Here is a 16,440-nt window from a genome sequence, read left to right as displayed (position 1 = left end):
TACCCTGGATAGGGGCCGGATTTTTGGCCGGACTTTTGCCCGAATTTTCCCAGGGCCGGATATTTCAGGGGGGCCGGATTTTTCGGCCCTAACTTACACCGGATAATCCGGCCCTCGAGTTGTCCCAACGGCTCGATTTTCTTGGGGGGTATAAATACCCCCTTCTTCCTCCTTGGGCTGTTGCTTCTCTCACTCTCTCTCTCCTCCATTGTTGAACTAGAGAATCTTGCTCTATCTCTCAATCCCTCCATGATTCTTGCCCCCCATTTGAGGGAAAAGAGAGAGGAGATCTAGATCTACATTTCTACCAATCAAATCCATCTCTTTGTGAGTGGAATGCTCTAGATCTTGATCTTGGTGTTCTTTGTGAATTCCTTTGTTCTTCCTCTCTTATTCCCCAATAGCTTTTGTAGCTTTTGTGGAATTTGAGAGTGAGGGACTTGCCATTGCATTTGGTGCATCGGTTTGAGTTCTCCACGGTGATTCGTGGTGGTGAAAGCAAGAAGGTTGTTACTCTTGGGTTCTTGGAACCCTAGACAGATTCTAGACCTTTGTGGTGATTTGTTGGGAGCCTCTGATACGCGTACATCACGCGTCCGTTGGGAACCTGTTGCGGCCAGAAACCCACCGGCGGGCAGCGACTGGCAACACCGTAGAGCCGGGAATCTCCCAGGACTGCGGCTGGCCCTGGTCCCTCCGAGCGACGGCCCGCAAAGCCTTCTGCGCACACGTCCGATGCTGATGCAAGGCGTGCCACCTGACCTATACCTGGTCGGGAAGGTGTTGGATGATGCCTCGCTTAGTTTCCTGCATGGCATACACGTAAACATTAAATACGAGCCTCGATCGGCTCTCGGGTTATCCCGTGAATCGGCTCAAAGAGCCGATCCACCCATGATTCATACAAGGTGTACGAATATATGGTGGTCCTGCTTGATCAAGATAAAGCTAAAGCGATCTACGACGATTTAGGGTTTTCACCGCATAATCGGATCATCCTACTCACGATTGGGCCTCGCGGCCACGCACGGTGATCGTGAGCCGGTCCTAGACAAGGCCTAAAAACCAACACGAGGTTGATCCCCGGAACATCCTCGTCTAGGACTAGCAAACGACACCCTACGCGCCGCTGGATCCTCCAACCCTTTGTAAGGCCTAACTATTGCAGATATTAAACTAATCCTTGAAGAACAAGGAGCAATCGTAACGGATCGAATCTACTAAACGATGATCAAGCGGGGTGCCGCCCTTACACCCGTGACAGGCGTAAGGGCGGCTAGATGCCTAAGGGTTGCACGACGATAGCATATGATACGAAGAACAATGCTAACCCTAAAACACCTATGATAACTACGTTGCTCGCCATCAAAAAGGCTTCGAGCACGAGCAACGCATGGGGGACGAGTAACGTGCGGCTGCCTAGATCGCAAGATGCGATCTAGGCAGCATGGTGCTTACCCGGAAGAAACCCTCGAGACGGGGGAGTTGGCGATGCGCCGAGATTGGTTGTGGTGAACGTTGGTTGTTGTTTATTCCATAAACCCTAGATACATATTTATAGTCCAAGGGACTTTCTAATTCAGGCGTGCACCTAACCGTGCACGGGTAAAACTCTAGCTTCTAACCGACACGTATCCTACTATGGTACAGATACACGGGCAATTTAGCCCAAACTTGGTACACAAGGCCGATTCATGTATTTCTTCCGTATATAATCTTCAAGTCCATCTTCAATCACGGCCCACCTCTGATTTGGCCAAAATCTGGTGATAACACATGCCCCCTGGTTTTGGTAATGATAATTTCAAAACCACTCTGTTTTTTCCTCCGAGGGGTCATGTCGTGGCAGAGCAGAACCGTCGCAGTATTTTTCATCATGACAACTTGCCTTCCCAACTCCTCTGCACGATTTGACAGTTTTTTGGCACCACCTCCTCGAAAACTGTTCGAACATTAAACTCCATCTTCTTTATTTACCGCATCGAACAGTTCTTCTCCTCGCCCTCCCCGCATTAGCACTCCAAAAAGCCCTCCTGCGCCACCATGTCTTCCTCTTCCTCTGCTTCATCGGATCTTTCCACCCAGTCCTCCTCGTCCCGCGAGCCGACGCCGGAGCCGAACCAGGAGGAGGTTCATGCGGCGAACACCCGCCGCGCCATCGAGGCCGGGGAGGAGTCTAGTCATGACTTCTCCCTCTGGTCCGAGGACGACAAGTCCCTGACCGACGGGGAAAGCGACCTCCGCTTCCTCGCCGACGGGGACACGGAGGAGGAGAGCGATGACGATCGTTTCTCCTGCGACGACTTCACCTCTCCCGAGGAGGAAGAGGAGGAGAAGGAGGAGGAGGAGGAGGGCGACACCCCCTCCGACGAGCCGCCGGCCAAGCGCTTCTGCCCCTGGCCGGGGAACCTCAGCGACTTCGACAGCGACGACGACGACGCTGGCGAGGAGGACGAGGACAATGAGGACCCGGTCGGCGGCCGCTGGAGCAGCGACGACGAGCCCGCCGGGAGTAGCGCCGACAGCGGCGACGACGGCGACGACGAGGGCAGCGACGGCCCGTAGATAGGACCTTTAGCATAGGATCAGTAGTAGCAGATGGGGTAATGTATCCCCTAGTACTTCCTTTTGAGAGCAATCAGCTCTTTATGTACGAAATCTTGCTTATCAATGAAGAACTTTTCCCAATTTGATTTTGCCGATTTCCTTTGAGCTTAAATTAGCCGATTTCCCCTTATACTGACTTTGCCGATTTGTCCCCTTAGCCAATGCGTAATGAGCCGATAGCAACGCATCGGCCCTTTAAAATCCATCCTTCAATTCCTCAACCGATGATTTCGAGATCTGGTGGACAATGTGAAGTCCTCAAGAGAGCCCTTAAATTTGTCCCACCAGTTTCAGCGATCCTCTTCTGCGAGCACTCATCATTTTGTGAAGAAGGTTGCAACGAAGGACCAACCGATGGTACCCCAATTGGCTCCTCAATAGAGCATCTACCAGGCCTGCTGCCCCTCGAGTCTCAGTCAAGGCGAAACAGAGACGAGGATACGCAAATTAGCCGAATGGACCTGGGCTTGATCATGTCTGAGGGAACTATCATGCAGAGCCAGCCGATTTAAACAAAATCGGCTCTCCAGAGGAGAGGACCTTCGGGGTGAGCTGCCCCCCGAGTTTCTTCAGCCCACCTCTTGCACCTTGCTGGTCAGATCGGCTCCTTTCCTTTGGCGGATTTGATGCAACCCATCCTTAACCTGATCTGCCCATCCATGCTGCTCTTGGTCATAATCCCTCAAACTTGGCGGAATTTTGAATTTTTTCCAGCCGATTTATGTATCGGCCCCCATACTTCAATACCCATCATTAAAGATTATCTTGAGCTGCTGGGCATTGGAAAGACACTTTCCCTTCGTATCCTCGTGTTTTATCCACCTAGGTGCCCCCCCGAGCCGATTCTGCCAGGTAACTGCTGAAATCGGCTCTGTGATTAGCCAAGGCACTCTATGTGAACGTTGGCTCTGTTAGGACCAGTGTGGACTTTTTCCCGCTCACTAGCCGACGCAACCCCATTGCCCATTAGATTGGCGTTGAACCCAGGCAGAATGGATGGTGAGGATAATTTTGGCCGATTGCTGGAATCGGCCTCCACGTTGCTTGCTCGATGAAGGTTTTTGCAATGTTCCTTCATCTTTTCCTTGGGGCCGATCACCTGGATCGGCATCGCCACGTTTGTTCATCGATGTTGCTCTTGTTACACGGTCAGGCCGGTGGATAAAACCAGCCTAACCCCGTTCTTTGTCACGTCGATGCGCTCGCGATCGTCCAAATTGATGCCCGAGAGTGGCTCTTGGCCTCGATGTCTCCCAAACGTTCATGCCGGCCGTTGAAATCTCGGCTGAATCATCTGCGTGGACGACTTCTACTTCATCTCCATCCCACTGTATTAGGCATTGGTGCATCGTGGATGGAATGCAACGAGTTGGCGTGGATCCAATCTCTCCCTAGTAGGACAAGCATAGGAACTCTTGCTCGTCGACAATGAAGAACGTCGTAGGGACAGTTTTTCTTCCTACGGTCAGATCCACATTCAGAACACCTTGTGCGTCAGATGCTTGTCCGTTGAAATCGCTCAGTGTCACATTGGTCTTGATCAGATCCGAGCTGGAGCGTCCCAACCGACGTAGCATGGAGTATGGCATAATGTTAACTGCCGCTCCGGTGTCCACCAACATCTTGTTGACAGGCTGCCCATTGATGTAACCTCGCAAGTATAGGGCCTTCAGATGCCTGTAGCTTCTTTCTCGTGGATTCTCGAAGATGACCGGCCGTGAGGATGAACACCATGTTTGTGCCAGCCGATGTATCATCATCGGCTTTCCTTTGCTTGGGGCGCCATTCTTTCTTTTGTGGCCGACCTTCTTCGTCCAGGGTTCGCTGAATTTTAGCGGCCAGATCAGGCCGCGCCTTCCTCAACGTGTGCAGGTATAACCTTTCGGCTTCCTCCAGCCCACGTAGTCGTTGAACCCTTCGCTTCTGGGAACGGCTGAGCCCATCAGGCACCACCTTGGCCGATGATACCTGTCTTCTTCTCCATCATCGTCCTCTAGTTCCTCGAGATCTTCCACCTGAGTGGACTCAGCGTGCTTGTTCCGAGGCGGGAGAGGCCCTAGACGTTTGAACACGGACACGTTAGCTGCATCCTTCTTCTTTTGTTTGCATTACGGGCGGTTGCCGATTGTAGGCAATCGGCTCATTCCCGAATCCCAGCAGTGTCTGAAGAAGGGGCAGTCCCAGTGCCTATCCACGTCATCTTGCTCTCTCGACTTTCCCTTGGCGTGGCGCTCATATCTCTCCTCGTCGCGATCATGCCGACGACGTCTCCTGTCGTCCCTAGCCAGACGATCTTTTTCATCATCGTCATCGTATCGTCGGCGTTGGTCATATTGACCCACATACTTGTTGAGGAGGTGATCAGAGAGAGGTCGCTGATATCTCACGTTCTTCACTTCTCCTCTCGTGATGTAGCGCTTGCCATCATGACGGAGCCGATCGCGTGGAGCGGCTTCCTCTCGTATCCTTGCTATGAGAGCAGCTGCCCTCATCTCCGTCCTTACCGCAGTGGTGCCCGAGGTCCTACCATGTTGATATGGCATGATAAATCTGGCTGGCACCCTCCGGGGTAAGTGCACTCCACCATGTTAACGGCGGGGAAGGGGTGTGTGTCGACCTTCATGGCGTACTGGTTGAAAATTAGCCGCCCTTTTTCGATCGTGTGGTGACCCTGCATACCACTGCATGTTGTAGTATGCCAGTAGTTGATATAACATTCACGAAGTACCATTCCGCAAATATTACATCCCTCAGAGTAGTACAACAGAACATAGCAAGGTCCATAACTCATTCACATAATATTATAATTAACATACACACGTCGTCTCGGAGCTCCTCTTGGGTCCTGAGAGGATAACTCCTGGGTTCGAGGCGAACCCAGCTTAGCTTACAATACCATAGTCTCATTAAACTAAACATTTATTTAATCGAGCAACAACATGGTAAGAGTTCGTGCTGCTCGGCTACTACTACTCCTCAGATATCTCTAGGCTTGTTCTCCTCCGGAAGCCTCCCCGGATCCGTAGACGATGATGTAGTCTACGCCTTCAACACCTCCTGAGAGATCTGGTTCCTCTTAGCCGATGATCTCGGCTCCATCATTGTTGTCGTAGTCCTCCTCCAGATGATTCAGACAATCTAAGCAGGGGATTTAAGAGTGGTATGAGTACGAGCGTACTCAACAAGTTCATTATAGATAAGAGGTGTTTAATGCACTAGCTACGATATTAGACCAGATAGTCTAATACCAATGCAAGTTTTGATAAACATTTCTTCAAGAGATTGCTTTTATTTCAAAAAGCTATGTCCGTCGACCTTCACCGGTTTACTAGAACTTCATGGAGCTCCTTTCCGGCCGCGTTCGCAGTTCCTCAATCCCGGAACAGGGAGTGACGAGTCACGGTTCTTTACACTCGCGAGAGGTGTGTTGCTTTACCCATAAGAGATCTTAACCTTGGTGCCAACCGGGCAGCTTTCCCGTCCACACTTCCTTTGGTGTGAGGCCCGGTATAAGGTCTAGCCAATCATGTTCCTCCGCTGCCTCGAACACCCACCCTTTGTTGCATGCCCCGACCCTGGGTCCACGTCGGTCCCATTATTCCTGTAGATTTCAAGGTGGACCCCGACCACGACAACAGTGCTGGGCTCTACCATACACTCCTACGCCGGTAGGCCGCAACCCATCCTAGACCGCAATACCGTGGGGACTTAGGACTCCCCGGCCTCACCATCTTGCTCCTTCGGGAGACAAGTGTACTACGGACTATGCCGTGGGGACTTAGGACTCCCCAGCCTCACCAGCTTGCCCCCTTGGATTACAAGTGTACTACGGTAAAGCGCATCCGTTGATGAACGAGAGGTGGAAACACTTTTGACTATTCCGTCCCACTCCGGATCTTATGGTTAACACGGGTATTACGGCACAAGAATCACTGGCGACATTTGTTGTTTAATCCTAGATGGATATAAACCCGCGCAATGGAACCTCCACCATATCAACACAATCCATGGTTCCATTGCCCACCACATAGTCATATTCATAGTTATGAAAGTAGTGGTTTTGATTTTTGTGCAATAGTGATAACCATAATACTTTGCAAGTAATTTGATAAAAATACTCAAATGACATGAGCAAGTGATGAACTTGCTCGAACACCTGCAAAGTTCTGCGAGTTGGAAGGTATGGACTGACCCTTGTCCTCTTGTTCTGAAAAATAGCATCATTGTCCGATAAGGGCAATGGTTAAAGAAGCAATTATGCATGATTCCATTTTTAGGGTTTGTTCCCCCCTTCCGATGTCGTTATTATTTCATGTAAGAGGTTAATACTAAGAACAATTTGGAGATACTTGTTTAACGAGTAAAATACAACCTTGAAATGTTGTCAAGGTGTTTTTAAAGTCCAAATGCTTTAATGGACTCATTTTCATTATTGAAAATAATATGTGTGATTTAAATCATTATTTTAATTCATCAAATTAAGACTTATTCTTCATTGTCTTCAAAAATTCTCTTTGATATTTTATTTGGATAGAGAATTTTATGCTGATTAATTTTCATATTTTTACTTATTTTTTTAGAGCTTTTATCAATTTTCTATTGAATGTCCAAATTTCTGGTTTTTAATGAAATTTGGAAAAGACTGATTTGCCCCTGGGCCCACCTGTCAGTGGAGCCCATTGGTTTGGCTAGACCAGCTCGGGTCCAACCGACCCGAGCGGTCGGTCGCTCACTCCCTCACCTCGCGCTCGTGTCCGAACCCTAACCCTAGAGCTCTGGCGACGCACGCGTCGCCGCCCCTTCGCCGAATTATTCCGGCCGACTGCGGCCATCGCCGCCGGCGAGATGTGGCGCATCCGAACCGCCACTCGACGGCGATTCAGATCCACCGCGTCGATCCGTAGCTCGCCGCTTCCTCGACGCTCCCCCTTCGCCTCTGCTAGTCTACCGTGGTGTGCTGCGGCGGGTTCGTCGCCGCCGACGCGCCTGGTGTCGAGGCCGTGTGCCTCGCCGTGGTGCTGCTGGCGTTGCGGCGAGTTGTGCCTGGCTAGGCTTGGCCTAGCGCCGCCGTTCGCCCGGCGTGTGCCGCCGTGCCGCCATGGTCGATCTCCTCTCCGCTCACCAGTAAGTGCTCATTCCCCCGTCCTTCTCTGCTACTTGTTCTACTGCTTCTCCTTCCTTTCGTCTAGCTTGGCCACTGGCCTGCTTCTCCCTGTGGTGATGTTGGCCGTGCCGATGTGCTGCTGCGCTTGCTAGCTTGTGCGTGTGCTGCTATGTTGTGCGACTGTGCTGCTGCTGTGCATTTGCCATGGTTCTAGCTGGTTGTGCTGTGCTGTTCTTGCTCAATTGCTTACTGTTGCGATTCATGAATTATTGCTCATGAGCATGCTGTGGTGCTCTGTGTAATTTAGTAGCGCCTGCTGATTCTCTGTATACTATTTCTCTCCTGTGTATGCCATGATTTGCTCTTGGCTTGATCGTACTGTGATGATCCTTGCCTTTGGCAAGTGCCAGTGCTCCAGATGTGCTATTAACTGTGCTCTAGTTCCTGGACATGCTCAATTGAGCCTAACTGTTGCATTATTAACTCCATCCCTTGATGGAGTGCTTCTGGATACAATTATAATGCTCTATTCACTTATCTGTGATGCAATTGTTCAATTATATGGTTAATTTAATTATCTAGGCCTGGTGATGATACTATGCTTGGGCTATAGTGATTTGTAGCAAGAGCAAATGATGCTTTGATGATCAATTGATCATTGTTTGCTTGTGAGCAAGTGTGTGCTTCTCTCTGTGATTCACTGGTGCTCACCAGTGCTGTTTGTGCTTCATACAGGCTTAGCCTGGTGTGTACTATTGCTGGCTTAAGCAACTGTTGTTGCTTGCAGTGATCCATTGGTTCACTGGAAGGCTCTGGTGTTATGGTTTATTTGCTTAGTTCACTTATCTGTATTTGCCTGAATCTTACTGAAGTGGATAAGTGATGTGAACTGCTCTGCAGTTGTGATCATCCAAATAAATGTGACAGGGCTAGATGGATACCCACAGTGGTTGGGAACCCTAGCCCCTCTTTGAACCCAATCAGGGTGATGATATATGTATTTGGCTTGTTGGTGTGGTTGATCTAGGGTTTGAGGTGACCACGGCGGTAGTCATGTGCTGCCCTAGGGTAGCTCCCCTATCTCGTTGGCTTGCTGTTGCTTACCAAATGTTTTCACGGGTGATCCATTTATTGGATTGCCGGTGACTCTTGATGTTGAAATCAAACGAGACGATAGTCTGTCTAAGTCTGATGGTCAATTAGCTGTAGGTGCTAAGTGTGTGGGCTAGGCTAGTCTATGACTTCATCTTTTTGCTGGATTTCTTCAGTTATGCACTGTTTTGCATGACTGATGTTCCCATAGGATGATTTCCTAGAGTCTTTACCCATATCTGCTTGCACCAACTGGCTTTGTAGCCAGATGATGACACAAACAGGGTTTTCCACCCTTTTGTGCTCCTGTGATGCATTGTATGCTTATTTATGAGCAAAACTTGGTTTTGCTCAGGTTGATTTGGTTTATACCTCACTCCAGCTCCTAGATTGTTTGTTGGTGTAGAGGATTGCTTCAGGGTTGTTCTTGTGGTTGATTTGCTTGCCCTGCTCCTCCTGGTGATCTTGTGGTTTTGATTCAGTGCTGTGGTGAGTTAATAGATTGAACAGCAGTGGCTGTTCATGTGTTCTTGAGTTCTTGTGTTCTTACCAGTGAAGCCTGTCGATGAATGAGCTAGGGTTCACTGTTGGAGAGGTTTTTTATATGGTCTCCCTCTCCACCTCTGGTCGACAACACAGCCAGGCAGCTCGCTGGTGACTCACCGGCAGAGTGTGTGTGTGGTGTCTTGCATGCACACTGCTGTGTGAGCAGCCTAGCTGTGTGTGTGTGCAAATTCATGGTACCTGACTTGTGTCTTGGCTGTGAGATGATCAGCTCGGCAGAGCTGATCCATATCTACTCAATCTCATTATTCTTCTAACCTGCCAAGTGGTTTTACCACTTGGCATAACTTCTTTTTGTTGTGTTTGTGTGCAGGGATCTTTGGAATGATCAAGATGAAGATTTAACTTATCTTATAGAATTTAGGATAGATCATTTACTTTGTAATTTTTCTTTATTTTTTTCTTTCTTCTATTCTGCCCATTTATGTAATGTGTTGTATTATTCTTTTATTCCACTTATGAATATTGTAATGACATTGTAAATTGTGTAATGATCAATAAAGCTCAAAGTTTTTCTCTAATGAGCTTTACTTTACTTTAATTGCTAATATTTTGCATTACTTATTATTTACTTAATGTATTCTAACATAATTGAATTATTGAGGTTTATTATTTAATGTTTGAATTTTAAATTCAAATTCCACATTGGTTTAAATTCAACCATGTCATGTGTCAAGAATTCAATCATCCAACTCTCCCCTCTCTTCTTAAAAACCCTAAACTATGAAGTGAGATGCAAGTTTGTCGCACTCTCGAAACCCTAACCCTGTAAGGTGTCGAGAGAGAAACTTGTTCCCCTTCGATGCAGTTTTTGTTTAAAAGCGCGAAATTTCCCCGAATTTACTATGCAATGCACATCCCTTTCTAAAATCTACCCCTCGATCGTCTCTAAACCCGGGACATTACAGCCTTTCCCCCTTAAAGAAAACTTCGTCCCGAAGTTGTGGTTGTAATATCTGAACAGTTCGGGGTATGTTTTCCTCAGGTCTTCCTCTTTTTCCCAGGTGGCTTCCCTCTCAGGGTGATGCTTCCATTGGATCTTGCAGTACTTGATCGCCTTATTCCTGAGTTGTTTCCAGCTTTCCTCGAGAATCTTGGCTGGCTTCTCGATATATGTTAAGTCTGGTTGTAATTCCAGCTCATCATGTGATATTGGTTCATCTGGGGTCTTCAAACATTTCCGAAGTTGTGACACATGGAATACATTGTGAACTTGATCTAACCTTCCTAGTAGATCCAATTCAAAGGCTAAACCACGATTCTGACTCAGTATCTTGAAAGGTCCTATATATCTAGGACTGAGTTTCCCTTTTACTCCAAACCTCTGGAGTCCTTTCATCGGGCTTACCTTAAGATAAACCATGTCTCCAACTTGTGGCTCCCATGTCCTCCTCTTCGATCGGCATAACTCTTTTGCCGACTTTGGGCTATCTTAAGCCTGTCTCTGATAATGTCAATGATTTGTTGTTTTTCCTTGACATAGTCAGGGTTGAACTCTTTGCTTGCTCCGGCTTCATACCAACATATTGGTGATCTACATTTCCTTCCATACAGAGCTTCAAATGGTGCCATCTTGATGCTGCTTTGATAGCTATTATTGTATGAAAACTCTGCTAGTGGTAGGTGTTCTTCCCATGATCCTCCGAAGTCTAGGGCACAAGCCCTAAGCATATCTTCTAAGATCTGATTGGTTCTCTCGGTTTGTCCACCGGTCTGGGGATGATAAGCGGTACTATAATCCAACTTGGATCCTAAAGCTTCGTGAAGCTGCTTCCAGAATGCTAATGTGAACACGGATCCTCGATCCGATACGATCTTCTTTGGCACTCCATGCTTACTCACGATCTCTTTGATGTAAAGATCGATAAGTTTCTCTCCTTTATCCTGCTGGTTTACCGCTAAGAAGTGTGCACTTTTCGTCAACCGGTCCACGATTACCCATATCATGTCCTTCTTTTTATTAGTCATGGGTAGTCCAGTGATGAAATCCATCCCTATTTCTTCCCATTTCCACTCTGGAATAGGTAAAGGTTGTAACTTCCCTGCCGGACTCTGATGTTCAGCCTTCACTCTTTGGCAGGTATGGCATTCTGCTACATATTGTGCTATCTCCCTCTTCATGTTATTCCACCAGAATAGTTCCTTTAAGTCCATGTACATCTTTGTACTTCCCGGATGTATGGAATTTGGTGTTTGATGAGCTTCCCGGAGTATTACTTCCTTAATCTCAGCAATATCCGGAACGCAAATCCTCTTCTGGAACCATAATGATCCAGATTCTCCGCGGTGAAATTCTGATGGTCTACCTTCATCTATTCTTCTCATCTCCTCCACGATGAATGGATCGTCCAGCTGACCCATCATTATCTCATTCTTCAGGTTGACATTCAACTCGTCGGCTACTTGCAACGCCGATAATCCTTCATGGGCTTCCTTCTCCCAAAGTTGTATTTGGGCTTGACTTATTTCCTTCCTCAACTCCGGTGATATTTCTTGTTCCACTCCGCCAGTGCTCTTCCTACTCAAGGCATCTGCTACAACATTGGCCTTTCCTGGAGTGTAGTTGATTGTCAGGTCATAATCCTTGATTAATTCTAGCCATCTTTTCTGCCTCATGTTGAGTTCCTTCTGAGTGAAGAAATATTTGAGACTCTTGTGATCTGTATAGAGCTCACACTTAGCTCCATAGAGAAAATGTCTCCATGTTTTGAGTGCAAATACGACAGCTGCTAATTCCAAGTCATGTGTTGGATAATTCACTTCATGAGGTCTGAGTTGTCTCGATCCATAAGATATCACTTTTCGATCTTGCATGAGTACGCAACCCAATCCATGTTTGGATGCGTCACAGTACACGGTGTAATCCTTGCCAACTTCTGGAACTGCTAACACCGGTGCTGTGGTGAGTTTCTCTTTTAGAGTTTGAAAGCTCTTTTCACACTCCTCTGACCACACGAATGGTGTATTCTTCCTTAACAACTTCGTCATTGGTCCTGCTATCTTGGAGAATCCTTCAATGAACCTCCGGTAATATCCTGCCATTCCGAGGAATCCTCGGATTTCCTTGACAGTCTTGGGTGCTTCCCATTCTAAAACTGCTGCTACCTTACTCGGGTTGACAGCGATTCCGTCTTTGCTAATGACATGACCAAGAAATTCCACTTGATATAGCCAAAATTCACACTTACTAAGTTTGGCATAAAGCTGATGTTCCCTTAGTGTTTGCAACACTAACCTCAAATGTTCGGCATGTTCTGCCTTGTTCTTGGAATATATCAAAATATCATCGATAAATACGATGACAAACTTGTCTAGATATGGCATGAAGATCTTATTCATGAGATTCATGAATATTGCTGGGGCATTGGTCAATCCAAAAGGTACTACAAGATATTCATGGTGTCCATATCTTGAGACAAAGGCGGTTTTCGGAACGTCTTCCTTCTTGATCTTTATCCGGTGATAACCGGATCTTAGATCAATCTTGGAAAAGACTCCCGCGCCTCTAACTTGATCAAATAGATCTTGTATTCTTGGAAGTGGATACTTGTTCTTGATTGTGACGTTGTTGAGATTCCTGTAGTCTCCGCACATCCTTCTTCCTCCATCTCTTTTATCTACGAAGATCACAGGTGATCCCCATGGTGAAACACTCTCTTGAATGAATCCCTTTTGTTCCAAGTCATCCAATTGTTCCTTAAGTTCCTTCAATTCCTTGGGCCCCATCTTATATGGTGCTTTGGCAATCGGAGCTGTTCCTGGAATTAGGTCGATGGTGAATTCTATCTCCCTATCTGGTGGCATACCAGGTAATTCCGCAGGAAACACATCCTGAAATTCCTTTACTATAGGTATATCTTCTATCTTCACCTCCTTCATACTATTGAGCTGTAGCTCAATTTCAATCTGAGTATGTTTGTCTCCTTGGTAGATCATTCTACTTCCATCGGAACTTTTCAAAGACACCGTCTTGTTCACACAGTCGATCAATGCTCCATTAGATTCCAACCAGTTCATACCAAGAATGACATCAATGTCCTTCATCGGTAAAATGAACAGGTCCGCGTCAAATGCGCACTTATTGATCATAATGACTTGTTTTTGTTTGGCATGGGTTACTACTATCGTTCCCCCGCGAAAGTATGGTTATGGGTGTATCTAACTTAGTGCAACTAATCCCATGTTTGATGATGAATTGTTGAGAAATGAATGATGTAGTTGCACCGGTATCAAAAAGTACTTTGCCAGGATGAGTGAGTATCTGGAGCGTACCTATCACCGCCTGGTCAGAGTTGACCACCTCCTCCAGATTGGTACAGTTCAGCTTGCCGAAGGGCTTCTTATTCTTCCAGCTCCCTCCGGTGTTTCCTCGATTTCCTCCTCCTCCAGATTGACCTCCTCCAGTGTTTCTCTTGGGGCAGTCCTTCAGCATGTGCCCCTCCTGACGACAACGAAAGCATATAATCCTTGGTTTCTTGCAGTCCTTGGCGAAATGCCCTGTGAGTCCACAACTCCTGCAAACACTTTGATTTGAAGTCTGAAATGCCTGATTCTTCCTACTACCATAGTAGTTGCTGTTGTTGTTGTTGTTGTTGTTGTATCTTGGCTTGAAACTCAAGCTAGTATTGGGCTTGTTACTAACAAACCTCTTTGGCTCAAACTTGGCCTTCTTCCTCTTCTCCGCCTGTAACTGCTTGAAATCATCTTCAAGAGTGATGGCTGCATCCACCACCTCTTGGAACTCAGTTGCTCTCATCATACGGAGCTGTACCTTAAACTGGGGACTTAACCCCCTCAGAAATCTCTTCTTCTTCTTGTCCTCGGTGTTGACTTCTTCAACAGCATACCGGGACAGTTTAGAAAACTCCCTGACATAAGTCAGGATTGCTTTGTCCTTCTGCTCGAGACTTTCAAATTCTCGACGCTTCAGCTCCACTATGCTTTCAGGGACATTAGATTCCCTGAACTTCCTTGCGAACTCCTCCCATGTGAATACCTTTCCCGCCGGATAAACGGCTACAATATTGTCCCACCATGATGCGGCAGGTCCTCATAGCAGATGGGTAGCATAACGAACCTTCTCTTGGTCGTTACATCCAACAGTGTTGAGCTTTCGCTCGGTATCCATCAGCCAATCTTCCGCGTCCATTGGCTCGGGCGCGTATGCAAAAGATATAGGCTTAGTGTTTTGGAAGTCTGCTAAGGTGACTCCCGGGTTCTCAGGTCTCTCCACTCTATTTTGCTGCAGCAAATCATGAAAGAATTTGTTCCGCTATTCCAACGTGACACGTTGTCTCTCTTCCACCATCTGCATATACTGAATGAAATTATGTTGCGTCATGGGTGGTGGTGGTGGTGGAAACTGATCTCTGGCTGCACCCTCAGCCTCTTCCTTTTGTTTTGCTTCGCGCTCCATGCGCTGCGCTTCAGTCTCGTCTCCTAGCGTTCCCGACATAACCCCCTAGTTCTGCAACACAAGATGATACTCATAATTACTCCATGCGCAAGTTTTACGAGCTCAACATTGTGCACGGAACTAGTCACGCAATGGAAATCAAGAAGCAAATCCAAATCATACAAAACATATACCCTGTATATACATACATAAGTGGTCTTATTACAATACTCAAGTCGATGTGAGTATGCAAACTCACTTATTAAAGTATATGTACAAATTTATACAATTATTACAAACTATAATACACGTGGTACTTGTGTATTATAGCCTCGCCTCCCTTGGTGGACTCTAATCGTTCTTCACTCCCGGTACATTCCAGGCTTCCATCCGGTCGAACGTGTCATTCTCCTGATAGACCCTGGAACATAAGGTCTCCCCGTTGGCTTGTAATCCGAATCCGATGATGATCCTAAGGAGAAATCAGTGTTCACAAACTGATCATTGAGTGCATCATAGTCCACCCATCGGGTGTACTCTCCTGTAGCCCCACCATAAGGATTACCAAAACCCATACCCGACTCTACCTGTGTCGGATATCCTCCATCCACTCCTTCATTACTAGGATAGCTCTGGTTCTGGGTTGTTGCGTCATCATTCATCTCTCCATCATAATACGCTGTGGTACTATGAGTTCCAGTATCCGATCCCCAACGCCAACCCCTAGAATTCTCGATAGGAGTCTCGGAACGCTGTTTGTTTCCGGATTCCTCTCCGCCTTCGTATCCCCCATAGGAACTACCCAAGTAGTTCCCAGGTGTAACAGGTGTGGGTTCACGTGCAAGTGGATCAATACTGATGTAGTCACCAGCTGAATAAACTGGTGTGTGCACCACATTCTCCATAGGTTCTTTGCCCCTACTCTCCTCCTTGGGTTCAGTGAATTCCTCAAGCATCGTATCAATTGCTCCTATCAGATGATGGTTCAACTGAAAGAGTAATGATATGAAGTTGCGGCTATTGTCCATATATTTTGCTGCTGCTATAGGTTTGCGTTTAGCATATTTGTAGTGGTTGAGCATGGGATCATTGTCCTCCTCCATATGAGGAATGTGTGTGAATTCGGAACCCATAAGCTCTTTCGTCTTATGCTCCCGAATATCGGATATGGCTCTCATAACAGCTATATGATAAGCTGTATTGGTTGTCCTCGCTTCTCCAGCTGGCATGACTACGCTCATTCCCAAAGTTTCGGGAAGTCGCAGTCCTACTCTGCACTTGGCCAATACTGGACCATCATAGAACATGTATTTCTTTACTGGAATCTGGGGATCGCACCCAAATTCTAGTAACATGGCTCGTAGGATATCTGCAAGTCCTCCTTGGTACTCGTTCAGTGTGGAATCCATAACTTTCACGTTTCTCCCTGGTCGTGAACTTGCCATGTTGGCTGTAGAAATAGAAAGATTATGAGATTAGTAATAATGCATCATAATAGAGATAATAAAGAATTCTCGCACTAAAAGATATGATTGTTGTATTCTCAATTGAATATACACCATATTTTTAGAGAATCCTTTATTAGTCCTATTTGACTCCTAACGTTTGGTCCCATTTACTAGGTTCCAACCTAAGGTCAAAGCTTTTGCTCTGATACCAACTGTGGTGACCCTGCATA

Source organism: Lolium rigidum, chromosome 2 (assembly GCF_022539505.1).
Source record: "Lolium rigidum isolate FL_2022 chromosome 2, APGP_CSIRO_Lrig_0.1, whole genome shotgun sequence".
NCBI lineage: Eukaryota > Viridiplantae > Streptophyta > Magnoliopsida > Poales > Poaceae > Lolium > Lolium rigidum.
This window is presented reverse-complemented; position numbering follows the sequence as displayed.